Raw genomic sequence first — 19585 nt, 5'->3', positions numbered from 1 at the left:
AGTTATAAAAAATATTGGCTAAAATTGCCTTCAGGCTATGTGTATAAGGTGTATATGAAACATAAATACATTCTGTGCTTAGATTTAGGTCCCATCACCATGATATCTCATTATGGTATGCAATTATTCCAAAATACGGAAAAATCCGATATCCAAAATACGTCTGGTCCCAAGCATTTTGGATAAGGGATACTCAACCTGTATATATATTCTTAAACATATATTTTCTTTATTGAAGCATGAATACATAAAATATATTTGTAAAAAAAATGTTTGGCATGTATGGCACTAGCAATATGTGAAATATGTGAAATACAAACAACATTAATATCACATATACTGTAAGCAGAGTAGATAATATAAGCAAAGAAGCATTATCCATTGATAATTAGTGGGCCCTTTAAATGTATTTTAAATAATGAGGCATTCTGATCATGATTGGATGTGTGCCAGGGGATGCATCACATGATGTTTTCACATTCAGCAATATCCTATACACATCAGCTCTGAATGCCCTGCTATTTTCAGGAAGCTTATTGACTTTTAAGTCGATGTCAATAAATGTAAAAATCAGCTTGTTATTAAAGTGGATGGCCAAATTCATATGAGAGGTTAAAATGTACACATATTTGTATCGCTGTGAAGATGAGTAGAAGCTGCATTCTGTATGTATTATTTTCTTCTTAAAAAACATTGCACAGCAAGTAAAGCTGGATGTTGCTGAAACATATTCTTAGTTGTTACAGTTACAGAAAAACTGAATTAAAAAATTAAATAGATTTAGTAGTCAAGGTTAATTATAAAGGACATTTGTACATATGGATGGAAATTGTATTGTTCGGATTACTGTGTTTTGATTATATACTTTATATACATGTCTTCCTTATTATTTCTTCTCTTATCCGTCATATAATGAATGGATTATGTGACTTTTGGTTTAGCATATATCCAAGCAATGCAATCCTTTTTTCTCGTTCTCATAAAAAATGTGTAAAGTGTCAAATATTAAGACTTATCTTTTGCTGTATGTTAGTGCCCTTGAGCTATAATATTTTGATCCAGATATCTTGCACAGGAAAAATAGGATTCCAATTCCATTCACATAATCCTTAGAATTCATCTGCAGCCAAAAAGTCATACATTAAACCCAACAAAATCACATTTCTACATACTGTATAAATGGAAGCAGCGATACAGAGATTAGATGTGAAAAAGTGTGAAATGCACATAATCTGATAAAACATGTATACACCTATACTCACAAGATAGAATTAAAAACTAAAATGAGAAATACTGTATATATTTTTTTATAAAAACACAAAATTCTTGTATTTAGTTTTAGAATGTTTTTTTTTTTTTAAGGAAGCTGTTGATGTCCGAGTACATTTGTGTGCATCTTAATCAGCTGGTTCATTTTGTTAAGATGCAGCAACTTTTAACGTTAGTTTATACTTTTTTACATGTAAAACAGATATTAACTTTCACAATATTGAATAAAAAGGTAAGGTTTATTTATTATAAGTTCTTAATCAAATTATATTGCATGGACATATTTAATTGAACATTTGTGAGAAGGTTAATGTAAGCATGAGGCTCCAAAGGAGTATTTACCAATGTGGGCTGTGCTCTAACGGGAAATAAAAGAAAACCCACCTTTGCTTATGTAACGTGGACATATCAAGAATGTCTCATTATATATTGTATGTGTATTTATGTAACTATTTTAATTTGCATATATAGATGTTATGTTAAATGTATTTTATTAGTATTGCTTTAACATGTATATGTATGTTGATAATGCAGTCCAGCATTGAAAGGGTGCTGCTGCTTTTAAAAGCCAATACTTTCTGGGAAGGAGCCTGTTACTGGACTTGGAAATGAACAGCTGCCCACATGCTGCAGCTGAAAAGGCAGTTGGTGCTGGCAGTTGGGTGGCTGAAAAAAATGCTGCTGAGAGGGACGGTGCTGAGTGTCCTAATGCTGGGCCTCTGATATCTGAGGAGAGGAGAAGAAGCTGAGGAGCAGCCAAAAAGAGGGACTAGAAGTGAGGAGTGGCTTGTCTGTGTGACGCCCAGTAGGTAGCTGCATGGGAGAGACCAGTGTTTACAGCAGACTGAGATACAGTGCATGAACAGGGATACCCCAGATATTAGAGCAGGGATGTGCAGTCTGGTGAGGCAGGGGAGGCAGAGCCTCACCTGTCATGCTCCCTATCATACTCAGAGTTCTCACTATAAATGATTGGGTTAACACAAAGAAGATATTTATAATTTATAAACATCTTCTTTGTATTAATGCAATCATCTTTATAGATAAAACTTACCAGACTTTCAGGGCTCCTGGAACTGCAGGGAGAGATAGAGATGAGGCAGCGGCAGCTCAGCCTCATCTCTCACACTGTCAGGCACTGTCTATACAGATGGGTGGGGCTACACAGCGGCCAATCAGACTGCATAGAACAGAGAAATGTGAGGCATGCCTCACAGTGGGGGCGTGCTTCAGCTCTGAATGTGATGGTCATGTGTCCAATCCAGGAAGTACAGGAAGCAAGGATGACTAGAGCTGAGCAGCATGGCAAGGGAGAAGGGAAATGGGGACCCACAGTACCAGCAGCAGCTCCCGTGCACAGTGACTGAGGTTAGTGTCACTGACCTGGTTTGGGAGTGTTGTGGACTCGGGGCTTCTTCCGATGACCGGGAAGAGGAACCGCCACTGGGTCGTAGTAGAGATGGCCGGATGTAGGTCTTCCTCATGCAGGACTAAGACGGCAGGCGGGAGGCCCAGAGGAATTCTTGAAGGTCTCCTGTAAGACAAGACTTGTAGAAATACTGAAGGCTGGGGTACTGAGATATTGGAGACACTGTGGTATTGGAGGCACTGAGGTGCTGGGAGTACAGGGAGTGCAGGGAGGCCCTTGGAGGCACGGAGGTGCTTGGAGGCACGAAGGTGCTTGGGGCACGGAGGTGTTTGGAGACACCGAGGTGTTTGGAGGGATGAGGTGCTTGGAGACACGGAGGTAACTGGAGGCACGGAGGTGCTTGGAGGCACGGAGGTGCTTGGAGGCACGGAGGTGCTTAGAGGCACGGAGGTGTTTGGAGACACCGAGGTGTTTGGAGGGATGAGGTGCTTGGAGGCACGAGGTGCTTGGAGGTAACTGGAGGCACGGAGGTGCTCGGAGGCACGGAGGTGCTTGGAGGCACGGAGGTGCTTGGAGGCACGGAGGTGCTTGGAGGCACGGAGGTGTTTGGAGACACCGAGGTGTTTGGAGGGATGAGGCGCTTGGAGGCACGAGGTGCTTGGAGGTAACTGGAGGCACGGAGGTGCTCGGAGGCACGGAGGTGCTTGGAGGCACGGAGGTGCTTGGAGGCACGGAGGTGTTTGGAGACACCGAGGTGTTTGGAGGGATGAGGCGCTTGGAGGCACGAGGTGCTTGGAGGTAACTGGAGGCACGGAGGTGCTTGGAGGCACGGAGGTGCTTGGAGGCACGGAGATAATTGGAGACACGGAGATAATTGGAGGCACGGAGATAATTGGAGGCACGGAGGTAATTGGAGGCACAGGATGCTTGGAGGCTCAGGATGCTTGGAGGCACAGGATGCTTGGAGGCACAGGATGCTTGGAAGCACAGGATGCTTGCAGGGACGAGGGAGCTCTGGAATCACAGCTTCCGCAGGAGAAACGAAGATACTCAGGCCCCGGATCTCTGCCTGGTATCTGATTTTAAATTCCCCGCCCTAGCCTGATTGGCGGAGCAGGCAGGTGACGTCAGACCTGCTCCGCCTCCTTGCCCTCGCTTGTGATGGCGGCGTCCTTGCTTCCGGGAAGCCGCCGGAGAGCAGCGCCGACCCGCCGCTGAAGCCGGAGACCGTCAGGGGAAGAGAGGCGCCGGGCAGACCAGGCCACCCGCAGGGACAAGCGCGGTCGCCGCTGCCCGAGGTTCGTGACAGTACCCCCTCCTCCAGGAGTGGCCCCTGGACACTTCCCGGGCTTAGTCGGATGTCTGGAGTGGAAGATCCGAATCAGACGAGGAGCCGTTACTTCAGTAGCCCCAATCCAACTTCTCTCCTCAGGACCATAACCCTTCCAGTCCACCAAGTACTGTAATTTTTTATGAAGATAACGAGAGTCAAGAATAGTTTTGATTTCAAACTCCGCTCCAGCTTCTGCCACTACGGACGTTGGCCTAGGGAGTGCTGAGTGGAACCGATTCAGAATGAGGGGACGGAGTAGAGAAACATGAAAGGCGTTAGGTATTCGAAGATGGGCAGGCAAACCCAGTTTACAGACCACAGGATTTAAGACTTGTAGCACAGGGTAAGGACCGATGAACCTTGGAGCGAATTTCATGGTGGGCACCTTCAACCGGAGATTCCGTGTGGACAGCCATACCCTGTCCCCAACTTTATATTGAGGTGCGGCTTGCCGTTTCTTATCTGCGAAGAACTTGTACCGAACAGAAACCTGCTTAAGATTAGCATGAACCTTTCTCCAAATTTGTCCAAAGTGTCGTAGAGTGGACACTACAGCAGGAACCTCTATTATCGGAAGGCTTGGAAATTCCGGAACACGGGGATGGAACCCGTAGTTGACGAAAAATGGTGATTCCCCAGTGGAAGAATGAAACAAATGGTTATGGGCAAACTCCGCCCAAGGCAACAACTCCACCCAGTTGTCCTGTGAAGGAGAGAGATACAAACGAAGAAAAGTCTCTAGATCTTGATTGACTCGTTCCGTTTGCCCATTAGTTTGGGGATGATAAGCAGACGAAAACTTAAGTTTAATGTGTAGAGTTGAACAAAGGGCTTTCCAAAACCTGGCGGTGAACTGTACTCCACGGTCAGAAACAATCTCTTGTGGCAACCCATGCAAACGAAAATGTTCTCGGATAAACAATAGAGCCAGTTTCGGTGCTGTCGGGAGACCAGTCAAGGGCACAAAGTGTGCCATCTTCGAAAAACGGTCAACGATAACCCAAACGGTGTTGCAACCCTTGGAACAGGGCAAGTCAGTGATGAAGTCCATGGAAATGTGAGTCCAGGGTCTCACAGGGATAGGCAGAGGACGAAGTAACCCTGCAGGAGGCAGACGAGGAGATTTATGTTGTGTACATTGGGGACACGAATTAACGCAATCTTGTACATCCTTCCTCATGGTGTTCCACCAGTAAGACCTTTGCAGAAACTTGTACATCTTCTGAGCACCGGGATGACCGGAAAACTTGGAGTTATGGGCCCACAGTAGTATTCCTGGGCGGAATCTAGCTGGCACGGACATTCTTCCAGGAGGAGGAGCTGGAGTAGTTAAAGCAGCAGAGACAGAAACTGGATTCAGAATTAAACCCCGCTCCGGAGGTTCATCCTCGTCTGTGGGAACTTGTGAACGAGAAAGCGCATCTGCTTTAATATTGAGAGTCCCGGCCCGGTACTTGATAATGAACGAGAATCGGGAAAAGAAAAGTGCCCATCTCGCCTGGCGAGGATTCAAGCATTGTGCGGATTTGATGTACAGCAAATTCTTGTGATCCGTGTAGATGGTAAACACATGTTTAGCCCCTTCTAGAAGATATCTCCATTCTTCCAAGGCAGATTTGATTGCCAAGAGTTCCTGGTCTCCAATAGTGTAATTTCGTTCGGCTGGAGAGAATTTACGAGAATGGAAGCCACACGGATGTAATTTTTTATCAGAGGAATACTGGGAGAGAACAGCCCCAACCCCGACTGAAGATGCATCAACTTCTAAGAAGAAGGGTTCCTCGAAATTTGGTTGTTGGAGAACTGGAGCCGTCATGAAAGCTAACTTTAAGCGAGAAAAAGCTACAATGGCTTCCGGAGGCCACAAACTAGGATTAGAACCCTTCCTCGTCAGGGCAGTAATGGGCGCAACAATGGTGGAGAAACCCTTAATGAATTTCCTGTAGTAGTTCGCAAAGCCCAGGAACCTTTGTATTGCTTTCAGGGAAAGAGGCTGAGTCCAGTCACGAATGGCCGACAACTTTTCCGGATCCATGCGAAGCTCCGTCCCCGAGATGACATAACCGAGGAACGGAATAGATGTTACTTCAAAGGTACATTTGGAAAGCTTGGCGTAGAGATGATTCTCTCGTAAACGGTGTAGCACCTCTTTGACTTGAGTCCTGTGTTCGACAAGATTCTTGGAAAAAATCAGTATGTCGTCCAGATATACCACAACGCTCTGATACAGCATATCACGAAAGATTTCGTTGACGAACCCCTGGAAAACCGCGGGAGCATTACTAAGACCAAACGGCATCACCAAGTATTCGTAATGCCCATCTCGGGTATTAAAGGCAGTCTTCCATTCATCCCCCTCTCGGATGCGTATAAGATTGTAAGCTCCTCTCAAGTCGAGTTTTGAAAAAATGCGGGCACCACGAACCCTATCAAATAACTCTGTGATTAGTGGCAAGGGGTATTTATTCTTAATAGTAATGTCGTTTAGGCCGCGGTAGTCGATGCATGGTCTCAACCCCCCGTCCTTTTTCTTCACGAAAAAGAAGCCTGCACCGGCAGGGGAGGAAGAGGGGCGAATGAATCCCTTGAGCATATTGGACTTAATATACTCCGACATGGCTTGAGTCTCGGGAAGAGACAGAGGATATGTGCGACCACGAGGTGGCGTCTTCCCTGGGACAAGGTCAATAGGGCAGTCCCAAGGCCTGTGAGGTGGTAACAGGTCAGCAGCTTGTTCCGAAAATACGTCCTTGTACCCTTGATATGCCTCCGGAATGTGCTCTTCATCCGTTTTGGAGGTAACACGGAGCGGACAAACAGGAGTAAGACAATTAGTGTGACAAAAGGGACTCCAGGACAGAATTTGTGACGACTTCCAGTCGATGTGGGGATTATGACTTTTCAGCCAAGGCATTCCAAGAACCAGATCATGAGGCATTTCTGGGATTACCAAGAGTTCCAAATCTTCCTGATGTAGAGCCCCGACCTGCAGCTTAACTGGCCCCGTGCGCCACATTATAAGACCTTTGGAAATTCTAGTCCCGTTGATAGCCGTCAGTGAAATTGGCCGCTCAATAGGCCGTAACTTTAAACCCAAACTTTGGGCACAGAAAGAAGAAACGAAGCTCCCTGCAGCTCCGGAATCCAATAGGGCTTCACAAGACCTGGAGACTGAATTGGAGACTAGAGTTACTGGAAGCAAGCAGTCCGAAGTTGGAGAAGCTTTTGTCGTAACTCCCAGCTTGACTCCTCCGGAACAAGCTAGGCCTGCCCGTTTCCCGGACGGGCTTTACAAGATTTAAGAAAATGATCTGCGGCTCCACAGTAAAGGCAGAGTTTACCCTCACGACGACGCTGTCGTTCTTCCGGAGACAGTCGGGAGCGGTTAATTTGCATGGGCTCATCTGAGCTGGGTAAGGCCACCGGCCTAGGAGTAGGATTCCGGAACCTGGAACGATCCGAACAGCTACGTTCTCTTCCACGCTCTTGCATCCGAAGATCCACCTTGACGCAAAGGGAAATCAAATCTTCTAATGGATCCGGCAGATCTTTAGTAACCAGCTCATCTTTCAGCCGGTCGGAAAGACCGTTCCAGAAGGCAGCTCTCAGGGCGTCATTATTCCAGCGTAGTTCGGAAGCAATGGTCTGGAAATGAACCACGTACTGGCCCACGGAACGGGCGCCCTGCCGAACACGGAGCAAATCGGAAGAAGCAGTGGTCATTCTGCCGGGCTCGTCGAAAATCCTTCGAAAGGACGAGATGAAGTTGGTGTAGTTGGAAACCATGGGATCAGATCGTTCCCATAATGGAGACACCCAATCCAAAGCAGAACCTTCCAACAGAGAAATAATATATGCTACCTTGGACCGGTCTGTAGGAAAGTTGTGTGCAAGTAGCTCGAAATGTACCTCGCATTGGTTCAAGAAACCACGACAATTTTTGGGATTCCCATTATAGCGGGACGGAGTAGGCAACTGAAGGCGTGGAGTGACACCGGCCGATGGTTGAACATTGCTGGCAACGGCAACTGGTGCGACTACTGGAACAGGTGCCGGAATTACTGAGGCCAGAGACGCCTGAATCTGATCCAGACGCCCGGACAACTGCTGGAGGTACTGCATCACCTGGCCTTGCGCTGCTTCCTGACTTTGCACTCGAGAAGCCAGGTTCTGAATGGCACTCTAGTCCGTGTTCCGATTCCCCGAGTCCATGGGGCCTGAGTATACTGTCACTGACCTGGTTTGGGAGTGTTGTGGACTCGGGGCTTCTTCCGATGACCGGGAAGAGGAACCGCCACTGGGTCGTAGTAGAGATGGCCGGATGTAGGTCTTCCTCATGCAGGACTAAGACGGCAGGCGGGAGGCCCAGAGGAATTCTTGAAGGTCTCCTGTAAGACAAGACTTGTAGAAATACTGAAGGCTGGGGTACTGAGATATTGGAGACACTGTGGTATTGGAGGCACTGAGGTGCTGGGAGTACAGGGAGTGCAGGGAGGCCCTTGGAGGCACGGAGGTGCTTGGAGGCACGAAGGTGCTTGGGGCACGGAGGTGTTTGGAGACACCGAGGTGTTTGGAGGGATGAGGTGCTTGGAGACACGGAGGTAACTGGAGGCACGGAGGTGCTTGGAGGCACGGAGGTGCTTGGAGGCACGGAGGTGCTTAGAGGCACGGAGGTGTTTGGAGACACCGAGGTGTTTGGAGGGATGAGGTGCTTGGAGGCACGAGGTGCTTGGAGGTAACTGGAGGCACGGAGGTGCTTGGAGGCACGGAGGTGTTTGGAGACACCGAGGTGTTTGGAGGGATGAGGCGCTTGGAGGCACGAGGTGCTTGGAGGTAACTGGAGGCACGGAGGTGCTCGGAGGCACGGAGGTGCTTGGAGGCACGGAGGTGCTTGGAGGCACGGAGGTGTTTGGAGACACCGAGGTGTTTGGAGGGATGAGGCGCTTGGAGGCACGAGGTGCTTGGAGGTAACTGGAGGCACGGAGGTGCTTGGAGGCACGGAGATAATTGGAGGCACGGAGATAATTGGAGGCACGGAGATAATTGGAGGCACGGAGATAATTGGAGGCACAGAGGTAATTGGAGGCACAGGATGCTTGGAGGCTCAGGATGCTTGGAGGCACAGGATGCTTGGAGGCACAGGATGCTTGGAAGCACAGGATGCTTGCAGGGACGAGGGAGCTCTGGAATCACAGCTTCCGCAGGAGAAACGAAGATACTCAGGCCCCGGATCTCTGCCTGGTATCTGATTTTAAATTCCCCGCCCTAGCCTGATTGGCGGAGCAGGCAGGTGACGTCAGACCTGCTCCGCCTCCTTGCCCTCGCTTGTGATGGCGGCGTCCTTGCTTCCGGGAAGCCGCCGGAGAGCAGCGCCGACCCGCCGCTGAAGCCGGAGACCGTCAGGGGAAGAGAGGCGCTGGGCAGACCAGGCCACCCGCAGGGACAAGCGCGGTCGCCGCTGCCCGAGGTTCGTGACAGTTAGTTGCTGCCAGAACATGAACTCTGTGTGTGTCAGGAATATGTTTGTCTGGCATCTGTAGTGAGTGTGGGGACAGGACTCTGTGTGTGTGTGTGTGTGTGTGTGTGTGTGTGTGTGTGTGTGTGTGTGTGTGTGTGTGTGGCATCTGTAGTGAGTACGGGGACAGGTGTGTGTGAGTGTGTGTAATCTGTAGTGAGTGCGGGGACAGACGTGTGGCCTCTGTAGTGAGTGCAGGGACAGTTGTGTGTGTGGCATCTGTAGTGAGTGCGGGGACAGGTGTGTGTGTGTGTGGCTACAGTAGTGAGATGTAGTGTACATATATGTTTCTGCTCTCCCTTCCCAGGTGCTGCTGACTATATAACTGATGACTGTATTGCCCTGTGTAACCTGCTGCACCAGGCCAGCTGAGTTTGTGCAGGTGAGGGGGCAATGGGGGCACCTCACCCAGAAGTTAATATCCGCCAGTTTACTCACAACACCAGGGTGATGGCTGTGACCTGGCTATTACTGTATGTATTATCTCCCTGTGTTTGCATGAATGTAGTGCAGGGACATAAGAGTTGCATTGCGTAGGGGGTGATAGAGGCTCTTGGCACTGAGAGCCACCACCATTTGTGCCTCCTCAGCCTCTGACCTCACCGCATGTTACTGTATTAGAGTGCACATACCCACAGTAGATAAAGCAGAAGCTGATACAGGGGGAGATGGAAAGTGACTGAACAAAGGACACTAAAGCCCAGTACTCACGGGCCGATCAAGGAGAGATGCGTGCTGAGCGAACCGCTCAGCACACATCTCTCCTGCCGCTCAGCACAGCGCGATCTGTGCTGAGCGTGCGGGGGGAGACGGGGGGGCCGCTCACTTCACCCAGCGGGTGAAGTGAGCGACCCGCTAGATTGGCCTGCATGCAGGCCAATCTAGCAGCGGCGATAGCGATGTGCGGGGCCGCGCATCGCTATCGCCGAGGGGGCTACACACGGAGCGATCCTGCCGATATTCTAAGCAATCTAGTCAGATTGCTTAGAATATCGCTCCGTGAGTACCCCCCTTAATACTATTTCTGAGTGGGACCTAGCCACTTCAGCTCTTTTGATATATGAACATACTCTCAGAGCCACACACTAAGCTATGTGCCCTCAGTGGAACACTACAGCCTGAGTAGTTAATAAGTTGGTGAAAGCTACTTGACTCCTTACCGCATTACAAGAGCCAGATACAATTCTTCTGAGTTGACAGGAGTAGGACAAGAGAAATTGATTTATATCACCTTAGAGAAACAGATGCTGCTGGTATGCTGCACTCAGCATCCTCAGTTACAAGATTGTATGAGAAAATCCATAAAGCTAAATATATAAGAGATATCCCCCTTTTGAGCCTACATACTGTAATCCATCCAGGATACAGGCAAGAGATAACATTGCCCGCCCATTTAGTCCAGTAGCCCTCAGCCAGCTCCAGATCCTTAATAACAGTAGCAACATGGGGCATCACTGACTAACAGAATCCAGTGTTAAGAACGAAGAAAGAAGCTCATTTTGTAGATTATTTATTAATTGGATGCCTACAGTATATGTGCATAATTGAGCAAGACATTGCATCTGGAAATAGGGGATTGGGGATATCGGGTAAAGTTATAGGGGTCTATTCATGTAGCAGAGAAAAGTGTGGAGAAGTGAGCCTGTCCAGAAGGTGCCCATGGCAACCAATCAGCTGCTCTGTACAATTGTATAGTATGCAAATTAGAAATGTTACTTCAATGCTGATTGGTTGCCATGGCTCACTTCTTCACACTTTTCACTGCTTCATGAATAGACCCCATAGAGTGTAGTATGTGTAGATAAAAGTGGGGACATTCATTTCAGGATTGTATTCAAATTGTATTTCTCTGTCATGTCATATGGTGATAACATGGCTTATTAATACTAACACTAGCAGGTTGTTTGTTCTCAGTGAATAAGATGAACAATAAACTGCTATTTGTCTTTTGCCCTGAGGATTCAAGTGTATATGTACTGTATCAACTTAATATGATGTAGTGTAAATATTGTTAATGCATGTATTTAAATGTGACAGGTATGTATGATAACTAGCCAAAGCATCCCCAGGGTGTTCCCAGGTCCACTCTGGTGTTGGGAAATCCGAAAATTGTGATCTGGGTTTAGGCACTCAAGGATAAATAGGAGAGATAGCAGTTACACATGTAACAGTCAAGGGTGCAGTGTTATAACTGTTACACTTATTTCTATTTGCATCTCATCAGCTCATGAGCAGAAATTAGTGGGGGGGAAAACTGTTGAATATTGTGGTCAATGACTTCACAGCTTTGCTGGTATCCTCAAAACACAATATACAGTAAGCAGGAATAGATTGGAACTCCCCAGTGACAAGACACGGTTTTATTAAAGGTGGTACACAACTTGGGAGAGGATGTTAGGCAGTGCCAGATTAAGGTTTGTGGGGGTCCAGGGCAACTAAAGAGGTGGGGCCCCACTAATAACATTGATGTGTACCCACATTCCACCCCCCGCATAATAGTTAGTGATACATTGGGGCAGTTGGTGACACGGATGCACACACAGCACACCCCTTCAGCCAGAGATGGAGCAGGGATCCACCGGGTAAGTGCGCTGATCCTCTTTATGCTTTATCTTCACAGTGGCTGCAGGCGGCTATGGGACAGTGTCTCATGGGATTTGACTTCCCGCGAGACTGACCTGGGCAGTGTGAGGAGCTCATCGGCAGCTGAAGAGGGGGATAGACTGGAGACACCGCTAAATGCTGTGCTCCGATTTTATTATCATTGCCGGTGGCTGAATGGGGGCCAGTTTGTGGGGCCCCCCAATGTTTGACCGACCTTGTCACCACTTCTATAATTAAGGCCTGATGTTAGAGTTAATTTGCACTTACAGTATGTTGGTATGGATGTGGGGTGTGAGTTTGAGATGGTGTTGGGGTAAACAGCTTCCCTACCAGTTGGGTTAGCTACACTAAGGTATGAATACTCCATAAGGACATTATGGAGGCTGAGAAAGATGAGATGGGCATCATTTTGAAAGCACTTTTTTATTTGTTTTCCTCTTTGTTATTGTTTATTTGTATATTTCAAAACTATTATTTACCTAAATTTGTGTCTGTGTAAAGGTGGGTGCATACTGTGCAATAAGCTCGATGAGCAATATCACACAGTATGTTCTCTTCCCTCTCTGGCCACCCCATATAGGGCCTGATTCAGACCCTGTTGCTGATGTGCAAACATCGCTATGAAGCAATATTTGCACATCTGGGCATGCGTATACACCAGTACGCACATGTGCAAGGTCCTAAACTGCTTTCTCTTCAGAACACAGTTAAAGACCTGGAGGGGGCATGAATGGGCATCGATGCTCTGTTTAAGGGGCGATGTCCGGACAGTAGAGGCTTGTCCGGACCATTGGTGGGGCGGATCGTGGCGGCTGTGTGACCTCACATGCAGCTGCTGTGACCCTTAACATGAAGGCGTAGCCATCTGCCTTTGCAGATAAGGAGCATACACATATGTATACACATACAATTAAAGGGATGTAGTTGGCATTCCAGTGGATGGGATGCTGGCATTCAGAATACTGGCACCTGAATCCCAACACCTGCCAGAAACCAATGCCAGAATCCAATGCCAGAATTCTGAGAGCTGGCATCCTGAAAGTTAGTATTCCAGGAATGGTTAGCCTTAGACTGAGGGGAGGAAGGGTTGGAGAAAGGGGTACATTTAATTAACTTCATTAAAAATGTTGGGATTATGGTGGTCAGGGTGCCGCTCTTGGTATTCTGACCACCAGCATCCCATACCCAAACCCAATTAAATATCCCCATCAGACCCCACACATAGTATATATACATACCCTCCAACATGACCAGCCCCACTAGGTACAAAATGCTCTGTTTCTGGACTTCCCTCTTAATTTATTATTGCCATCACCTGTGAAGAAACCGCTTTCTTATAATTTAACTAGTTCAACACAGGTGATGGAAATCATAAGTTAAGAGGGAAGTCCAGAAACAGAGCATTTGTACCTAGTGGGGTGGGTCATGTTGGAGGGGCTGTATATATATATATATATATATATATGTAGTAGATATTCGGCACTCACTTTACCAGGTGACTGGATTCCGACATACAGTTTTATTACAAGGTGAACAACTTATACTATCTGATGTCGATGCAGAGAGAATTCCATTCAAAGAGAAGATGTCGTCTGCTACTGCTGCTGACACAGTGGAGCAACTATATTTACAGTTACTAAAGTTGAAGAACCGTGAAACTGACTTCTTTTTACATGGGGTATCTCTGTCCGATTATTACAGAGAGAGGATGCTACCAAGGGGTTTTTGGATTCGGAATAACCCCAACATCGGGAGGCATAACCCAGAGTTCTGCAGAAAATGAACTGCAGTTCTAAACAAGGCATCGTTTGACCTTATCCTGCTTGTGGTTGAGGAGGCGACAAGAGAGCTTGAATTAGTACGACATAAGATTACATTGTTTGAGGATGAATACTTACCCACCATTTCTGCCGACTCTTCTGGTGATTGGTTGACTAAACTTGCTCAGCAAGTGGACAAATACAAATCTGATCTCATAAAGTTCAAGACAAAAAAACATGACACTGTGGTTAAAGACTACGAACAGAACCAGGTGTACTAAAACAAAATAATTATTTTGTGAATCCCTGGTAACTGGCGCTGACAACAGAGCTGCCCGTAAATTCGTTCACCACAAGTAAGAACCTCACCAAATGTTCAAAACAACACAATTTAAACAAACATCTGTGGGACCAAAAATAACAGGCGCTTAAAATATAAAAATACTCAGCAAGAATACATCCCTGGAATTTGAGAGGATGGTAGAATTTCCAAACTGCATAGGTGACCCTCTTCTTATTTTTCCTCTTTCTGAAGGATTTTTCAGCCACTCAGGTTTCGCATAAAAGAGAAATGGTATATATATGTGTAGAAATGTTTCAAACAATACACAAGTCTCTTTAGATGTGAGAAATGTTCACATTGTGAAGGTGGGTTTCTTTAACTGTAGACATCTTGATAAAGGCCTATGCTAGGCCGAAACATGTTGACCAGCTGAGAGTGTGGACTTTTCGTTTTTGCCATCTAGGTATGAACTGTAACCATTTTTAGAATTTTTTTTTTATATTTCTGTGCATAGGATTCTGTGGTTTTTTATGTGTTTTTTTTGGATGCATATGTCAAGCTGCTACAATATTTTGATGCACCTTTGCACAATTTTTTTTATTGACTGTATAGTTAAACACCCCGAGTGTATGGGGCAAGTTTTTTAATAAATACTTTTTTTGGATTGATCGTGATCTAAAATCCTTTTTTCTGTCCGATGTCCATGTGGGAATATTCACACACAAAATCAATATAAATGATCAACACGGTTATACAGTTAAAGAAACCCAGATGCGTTTGAACATAATCATCCTTGCTGTGAGTAGGGTACGCCTTACCTGCATTTGATACAGTGTAAAAGATACCTTTATATGCTTTAAGCATACCTCCATTTGTGTGAGTGAGGTACGCCTATTCTTCTTGGTAAAGGGGGTCTTCACTTGAATCAACAATTTCCAGGCACCGAGGTGGATAAAAAAGATACCTTTATAAGCTTATTCACTTCACCTGGGATGTGAGTTTGGGTACGCCCTTTTAGTGGATGTGCATCACCTTCACAGTGTGAACATTTCTCACATCTAAAGAGACTTGTGTATTGTTTGAAACATTTCTACACATATATATACCATTTCTCTTTTATGCGAAACCTGAGTGGCTGAAAAATCCTTCAGAAAGAGGAAAAAAAAGAAGAGGGTCACCTATGCAGTTTGGAAATTCTACCATCCTCTCAAATTCCAGGGATGTATTCTTGCTGAGTATTTTTATATTTTAAGCGCCTGTTATTTTTGGTCCCACAGATGTTTGTTTAGAACCAGGTGTACGTTTGGGCGAATAATTCATCAGGCACACAGAAATCTTTTATGATGAGAAATTTCAGGAGGAGACGCCGTTTTCCGGTAGAGGGGGATACTTCCAGGGGCGGTACTAATAGTGATTCTGACCAGCTCACAGGCAATAAAGGAAACTGAGCATCACGAGTCCCTTTAGGAGTACAAACCAGGGCCCAGCGAGACAGCCCTGCAGAGCAAGAACACGGCGCGGCAAACAGTGCCAGAGGGAGAGGAGGAAAGAGTTCCAAAACAAAGAAGAAATTTACAACCTTTCATCCAGGACATTAACAGAGACTGAGATTAGTGTTTTGTCTAAAGGACTTAATTTTGTGCCGACAAATTCCCACAAGGTATTTGAGAGTAAGATCGATTTAAGTCGTTTTAATAGGCAACTACGTTTGAAAGAATTCTTTAATGATAGATGCAGTGATGAATCTGTGAGAACTACTGGTTGTCCTGTGGTGGCCAAATCAGTGTTTGATCCTTATTCTAACAATCCAGCTATAAAAACGTTTACTAAAACTATGTCTTGTTGTATTGAGGATTGTGCTTTACAAGTTGATCAGTTTCCCTCAAACATAACTATGGCTGAACGCAAAGCTTTAAAGGATCTGTCGGCTTATACTGATATCACAGTGCGCCCCGCTGACAAAGGTGGGGGCATAGTGATTCAGGATATAGCCGACTATAAGGCTGAAGTATATCGTCAATTGAGTGACACTGATGTTTATACTAAATTAGCAATGGATCCAACGCAGGAATATTTGCAGGAATTACATGGGATATTAGATCAGGCAATTGAAGGGGGAATTATTTCTAAACAAGTGTCATCAGCCTTAATTGTTACTTCACCCCATATACCTGTGTTATACATGATCCCCAAGCTGCACAAGGATGCGGTACAACCACCAGGGCGTCTGATCATTTCAGCGAGAGAGTCGTTGTATTCACAGGTAGCTAAATATATTGATTATTTCTTGCAAACAGTAATTCAAAATCAGGCAACATATCTAAAAGATACTACCACATTTTTGAAGAAATTAAATGAAATTGTCATCTCTGCTGATTAATGTTGGCTTTGTACAGCCGATGTAGTAAGCCTATATACTAGTATCCCACGTGAACGTGGTTTACAAGCAGTTCAAGCTTTAATCAGGGATAATATACACTTTACAGGCCCAGATATTGATTTTTTTATGTCTCTGATTTGGTTAACTTTACATCGCAATTACTTCCTTTTTAATAATGAATTCTTTAGGCAATTGCAGGGCTGCGCAATGGGTTCTTGCACAGCTCCGGCATATGCAAATGCCTTCATGTTTAATGTTGAACAAAATATGTTTTTCTCCAATACTCGTTTCAGTCCTCATATCGCGATGTACACGCGCTACATCGACAATGTTTTCATGCTTTGGACTGGTTCCAAAGATGAGTTCATTTCAATGATGGAGTATGCTAACTCCATTGATGATTCTATAAAATTTACTTTTAATGTACAACTGAAAAGTATACATTTTTTAGATGTAAATATCCATAAAAATAAGGATAAATTTGTCACCTCTGTGTACAGTAAGCCCACTGATGTCAATTGTCTTCTACTGTCATCCAGCCATCACCCAAGACCGTTAAAAAATGGTCTTCCATATTCGCAATATCTCCGCAATCACCGCATTTGCAGTGATGCGGATGATAAGAAGGAGTAGATGCAGAAGCTAACTTATAGATTTTTACAGCGGGGGTATTCCAATAAACTACTGCAGCAGGCGATGACACGGGCATTGAAAGAACCGCCTGTTACAGTTGCCACCAAATCGGAAAAAAGTACTGATCGAGCCATGATCTGTGTTACTGAATATACCAACTCGAGTCACAAAATCATGGGCACGGCAAAAAGGATCTGGCCTATTATTCAAACGGATCCAGACCTATCCAGCTTGTCGGCACATAGATTGTTACCATGCTATAAGCGTGGTCGCAATATCCGAGATATGGTTGTTCACACAGACATTTCACAGTTTGCCTCTAAGACCCATACCACATTTCTAACGAAAAAACCTGGCAACTACAAATGCACAGGCTGTACCACTTGCCTTTATTTGGAAACGGGTGATTACATTTTACATCCGCAATCAGGTCAGCGCATTATGATCTCACTTGTATTAACGTGCACAAGCAAATTTGTAGTTTACTGTCTGCAATGTCCCTGTGGGTTGTATTATACTGGCAAAACTACCTGCCAATTTAAAGAGAGAATGACCCAGCACAGGAGTGCCATCAAACAAATCTTAGAAGGCAAGCAGATTGATCAGCCTGTTGCCAAACACTTTAAGGAATGCAGGCATAATTTGTCATCCCTGAGGTACAAAATGCTGGACCATGTTCCACCTTCCAAACGAGGGGGGGATAGAGCAAGGCTGTTACTCCAAAGGGAAGCACGATGGATACACCGTTTAAATACGGTGTTTCCCTTTGGCCTAAACGAGACTCTATCTCTCACCTGTTTTCTATAACTGCTATTATATTATATTTATAAAAACTTATTTCATTACCCCATGAATAACGTGGGATGTCAGGTGTTATTATTAACATTTACTAGATAAGATACTGTTATTAATGCATCGCATATATCTTGATAAATGAAAAGTATTGTTGATATAAGGATTATGAAGTTTTTACATCTTTTATGTCATATTGTTACATATGTAGTTACTTTGTAACACTGAGGCCGGTTCTCTTTATGTATTCTGTAGATGTTTCCATGGTGATGGTGTACACAGTAACCGGGAAGCGTCATCGGCTGGGCAGGCTTGTCAGTGTGAGATGACGCAAACGGATGTCCGCCCCCGGGGCTCCGGGGATCATGCACGTGTGGTGATATTTTTGTGTATAAAGGTATGTTTATTTGTAAGATGTGTATTGCTTCTGATGACGGTTGAAATAAACCAAAACGTTAAGCGCTAGAAGGCTTCTGTGGTCCTTTAGCTTCTGAAAAGTCAGTGAGTGCCGCCAATCTTTGTCTGTGTATATATATATATATATATATATATATATATGTGTGAAATTGGCTTCAATGTCCTATATAATTCCTAACATGCCAGCTAGCATGTGTTCATAATGAACAGATGGCAATCAAAGACTTTTAAAGTGAAAGTATATTGTGAGCAAAGTCACAAAATGTTGTGACTTTGTTTACAATATATTTTATCATTTTAAAATACCTTGGGGTAAATTTACTAAGGTGGGAGATTTTTAGAACTGGTGATGTTGCCCATGGCAACCAATCAGATTCTACTTACCATTTATCTAGCTACTTCTAGCAGATAATAGATATAATCTGATTGGTTGCTATAGGCAACATCACCAGTTCTAAAAATCTCCCACCTTAGTAAATTTACCCCCTTGAGTGTTGTCCTATTTCTGTGTATATATAATGATGCAATTCACCCCAGCACACCTAGTGGCCACCTGCATCTCCCTTCCAGAAGGTGGTGGTGGTGTTTTGCAGGTTCAGGAGCTCTAGGCTGAAGCTTTGCCTAGGGTGCAGAGAGACACTTCACCGGACCTGCATAAGTAATTATATAAACAGACAAGATAGGTTCAGAGGTGGCCCAGTAAAGCGTTATATAGTAGCTATACTCTATATTATAATCAAAACAATTTTGAAAATGGTATTCAAGTTGTTTAAAGTCATCTTAAAAAATTAAATAATCAGGGAAATTACAAATAAATTAGGAAATAGTTGGAGAAGTAAGCGTGTGGGTGAACCACATTGGAGCAAGATCATAGATCAAAATACTATCAATACTAGAATCTTCTTTTCTATGGAGCAAGGCATCATATACATACCAATAGTCCAATCCTGAAAATGTACATTGTGGGTGAAAATAGAAAGAATATTCGCTTGAAATCGGATATAAATATCTATATGGATCTATCAATTTACCAGAGTCTGTGAAGAGTCACAAAGTTGATGGTGCATCACCAACCCACCTTTCCCATTTGAACGCCTTAAACTATCTGAAGCACCCTACACTGTAACATTAAAATCACCCTTTTACACAAGATCATTTTCAGACAAACCATGAAAACATGTAAACACAGCAGGATTTGTGTTTATTATTGGTGCCAGTGGCGCATATAAA

At 45.0% G+C, this 19585-nt stretch overlaps 1 protein-coding gene across 2 annotated transcripts in view; it reads left to right on the top strand.

The window, feature by feature from the left end:
• Positions 1-1889: 1889 nt before the first annotated feature.
• The window catches only part of LOC134927888 (cadherin-9-like), a 372116-nt gene continuing 354420 nt past the window's right edge, over positions 1890-19585 (top strand). For both annotated transcript variants that reach the window (XM_063922970.1, XM_063922969.1), the window contains exons 1-3: positions 1890-2074; positions 9794-9868; positions 18194-18335. The gene's annotated coding sequence lies outside the window, so the exon portion shown is untranslated. The remainder of the gene's footprint in view (positions 2075-9793; positions 9869-18193; positions 18336-19585) is intronic.

This window comes from Pseudophryne corroboree, chromosome 5, assembly GCF_028390025.1.
Source record: "Pseudophryne corroboree isolate aPseCor3 chromosome 5, aPseCor3.hap2, whole genome shotgun sequence".
Classification (NCBI taxonomy): Eukaryota; Metazoa; Chordata; class Amphibia; order Anura; family Myobatrachidae; genus Pseudophryne; species Pseudophryne corroboree.
The sequence above is the reverse complement of the archived record's forward strand: the minus strand, read 5'-3'. Positions and strand labels throughout refer to the sequence as shown.